This window comes from Grammomys surdaster, unplaced genomic scaffold (genome assembly GCF_004785775.1).
Source record: "Grammomys surdaster isolate TR1022 unplaced genomic scaffold, NIH_TR_1.0 125789, whole genome shotgun sequence".
NCBI lineage: Eukaryota > Metazoa > Chordata > Mammalia > Rodentia > Muridae > Grammomys > Grammomys surdaster.
The window spans coordinates 212,855-216,797 of NW_021620620.1; the positions used below are offsets into that span (position 1 = coordinate 212,855).

At 42.4% G+C, this 3,943-nt stretch overlaps 1 pseudogene; it reads right to left on the minus strand.

The window, feature by feature from the left end:
• Positions 1 to 402: 402 nt before the first annotated feature.
• Positions 403 to 2,532, minus strand: LOC114640202 (annotated as a pseudogene).
• Positions 2,533 to 3,943: the final 1,411 nt, after the last annotated feature.

Genomic DNA, 3,943 nt, shown 5'->3' on the forward strand with positions numbered 1-3,943 from the left:
TTCTTTCTTTCTTTCTTTCTTTCTTTCTTTCTTTTTTCTTTCTTTTATTTTGAAGACCAGTGTCTTTTATTTTTAATGAAAAAGTAAATACTCATTTTAAGTTTCAGTAACAATTTCAGGGTGAGAGATAAATTCATACACTAACTTTATGTTCAAAAACAAGTTAAACTCTGAAACGGTAATATACTTTTAGAAGTCTTATTCTCTCATACAAATCAGTAGCAATACTACTGATGTAAAATGAAGGAGACTTTCAGATGGAATGCTTTGACTTTAGTTGTATTCATTAGCATGGTTTCATCCTTAGCAGCCTGGATTCACCAGGATGTGACTGGATGCCAACCAGCCTCCATGTCTAGACATAAACCTTTTGCAGGAGCTTCCTTCTTCTTTTCCCATCTCCTACAAAGGAGCAGTCCCCACCCTCATGATTCTGAAGAGTGTGTTGATGTTGCTTCAAATCGCATCCCAGCAAGCACTGATCACCTGGTTCCTTCTAATGCGCAGATGGCTTGCTCTTTGAATTGCTTGGTTCACTGCCTTGAGGTTTCCTAGCAGTTCTGTGTGGTTGTTACAATGAATCTTGTATCCATTTAGCAAATTTTTATTAAGGTCATAGAGCTCCATATAACGATTCTTCATTGTTTTCATGTCTCTCATCAGACAAGCGTAGTCCGCTCTGACCAGCAAACTTCGGATGAGGTTAGAATTATCAGCCATGTCAGCACTGAGCTTTTGATGCGCTGAGTGATACTCATCCACCTTCACCAGCACTTTTCGTAATTCCTCAAAGTAGACAGGGAAATCTGCTTCTACCTGAAGGTTTTCAATAGCAAAAAAAAGGAGGCCATCGGCTGGATGATATCACCAGCAAGATCAGTATCATCAGTATTCACAGTGATCTCACCACTTGCTTTCATTTTTATGTAGAGCTGGCCACCATTGTGTAAGGATGTGAAGCACACTTGAAACCGGGCATTCTGAATGTTACTGTCTTCTGGCAACAGAAGGTTCTGGTTGAGCCACATGACCATCCTCTGTGCCCGCTCTGGAACGATGAGATTCACGCAGCTGACAGGCTCGCTAGCTGTATCTGGGCTTGTCAATGCATACATGGTGAATCGTGGCAGCTGTCTTGTCAATTCAAACACATGGAACTGGGTGCTGCTTTTGCAACCCACGAAGGTTTTCAAGTGCAGATCCACGGGAACATCTTTGGGAGGAGTAATTGGTACCCAGATGGAGCTGGAAAGGTTGTGAATGCTGGCGTGGACCACATGGCTTTCCCCGCAAAAATCCCCTCTGCAAAAATTAGTAGTGCCCAGATGATAGTATCATTGGAAGTGGAAATTTGTAATTCTGCATGCGCATTTTGTACATCATTCCTCAGACTGGCTGAGAGGGCTTCGTGGAGCTTGGTACTGGCTGGGAATATGCCTTTCTGCCCATTGACCTCATTCAGGGGACTGCTCAGTTCTGCCTTGGTATTCTCACAGTTGTGAAGTTCTAGTAACAGTTTCTGCTTTCCCTGACTCAGCTCTCTGATCAGATTCTGCTCCACACTTGTGTCCAGGAGGCTCCCCTTCATCTCAGCTGTGCCTGGCAGGTAGCCTCAGATTTTCCCCATCCACTGAGCAGCAGATTAACTGTACGTGGCCATCCATCTGGTAATCTCCCTCTACCACACCAGCAACGGCGGAAGAGAAGTTGTCTTTTAAGTATGACCACTCCAGTCTGGTCACTGTAAGCATCAACCTTCCCGTTAGACCACCCGGTTATGAGTTCACACAATCCGTCAGAATTAAAGTCAAAAGCATGAATGCTCATGGCATAGTTTTTAGATTTAATTCTCCAGTACTGGGCCGTTTTGTCATACACTCCAACTGTGCTGATGGAAAGGGCGTAACCAAACTGACTTCTGTACATGAGACACAGAGAGGTGACTATCTCTGTCTCTGTCATTTCTGCCACAATCTCATCTTCTTAAAAAATTCGAAAGTCAAAATCTTCAGATCCAATAAGAAGCTCTGTCTTCCCATCACCATCAAAGACACACAGAGCCATGGAATGAACATTGTCTCCAGTCCAAAAGAAATCATTTCCTTTGTGATCAAAACCCTGAAGAGCACGGTTTCCACAGATGATGGCAAGGGGGGTGGGGTGTGGGCAATGTCTCGCAGTGTCCCCAGCACAATAGCATTTGCCCCATCTGCGACCTCTCTGTAGAACAAATCTGAATTATTGTAGATGTCGTAAGCAAAAAGACTGGTCTGTATCCCCACTAAAAGAGTCAGCTCTGACTGTCTGGTTAATGTTCAGGAGAGAGACATCAGACTTCGTGGAGGGGGGGGGGCTCTGGAACACTCTCGATGAACTGAAATGCTGGCTCTGCGTGTGAGGATTATGGATAAAAATCTTGCCCGCTTGGGTGGTGGCTGCCAAGCACAGGTGAGTCCCGTCGTAGCGCCCTATGGCCACCATGTGGGGGCTGATTTTGTCGCGCAGTTTCAGGGTGAACACAGGCAGCAGCATGATGGCGCCAGCTAGGGGCAGAAGCTGCAGGCGCAAGGAGGCAGCTTGACCGCGGGTTGCCTAGCAGTGGATGAGAAGTAATACACGTGGGATCAGGCCCAGCGCTGGAAGTGTGGGCTGGAGCCGCATTTCAAGTTTTTTGTTTTGTTTTGTTTGTTTCTTTGTTTTGTTTATGAGAAGTGGCTCAGAAGAGATATTATATGTGGCTGTTACTTTTAAAGATATACCATGCACCATAGTCTATTATCTTTATCCTTGATTTACTTATGGATAGTTTATTGTAAGTGAGCAGACACGCTATTGAGTTCTGTTGTTTATTTTGCGCGTGTCCTAATGGTTTTCAATGGAGTCTTTAAGGTTTTCTCTATAATGTCATAAAAGAGTAGGTAACACAGTTTTCTAAATTTCACTGAAGCAATGTATATCAGGGACACGGAAAGTACAAAACAACTCATTGAAAATGTAAACGAACAAATTAATAATAAATTTGACAAATTTATTTAATCTGATGAATTTAGATGTGTGATGCAGCATTAAGATGAGAGAGCAAAAGGATAAACTGCTAAAATTATATAGCTCTCCTTATGCCTTGTTCTTAGTCCATTATAGTGTCTGAGATTCCACATCTCTCTACCTCCATTGGTGGACACTCTGAAGTTGACATGGTCTTGCTTGGTGTTTGTAAGTTTCTGTACTTGTAAAATTAGTAGTGTAACTTAATGTAGCAAAGCACGAGCTTTTCCAAATATGTGTAACGCAGCTATTTCCAGTAGTCTAGAGTAGTGCTTCTCAGCATTCTGAATGCTGTGATCCTTTAACAGAGTTCCTCATGTTTGGTGACCTGCAACTATAAAATTATTTTCATTGCAACTTCATAACTGTAATTTTGCTACTGCTATAAATTATAATAATGTAAATATGTTTTCTCATGACCTCTGTGAAAAGGTCGTTTGATATCAAAGGAGTCATGACCTACAGGTTGAAAACCACTATTATAATAGGTTGCTTCATATTCCCCCAGATAATCTGTTTGCTGTCCTAGAGGCAGCAATTTACTTGATTTCTCCTTCTCCACCCATGCCAAGTCTGCCTGCTCTGGAACTTCATGTTAACTGACTAGTGCAACATGTATTCTCATGTCTGTTTTTCTTGCTCAGCTCAGCAGTGTTTTGCTAAGCCATCCAAGATACAGAACAAAGAGCACTACTGAGTTCCTCTTCATTGTGGATATACATATGAAATGCTTTTGCTGTACTTGGACAAGTAGAAATGGTAACAGAGTAGGAATGGGTTTAAACTGGAAAAAAAAAGCAAAAACCTGTGTTACAGAGTGTTTCACTGTTTTACAGCCTTTTACAGACAGGCAGAAAATTCTGGGCTTTTCACATCCTCATCAAGATTTGATGTCACT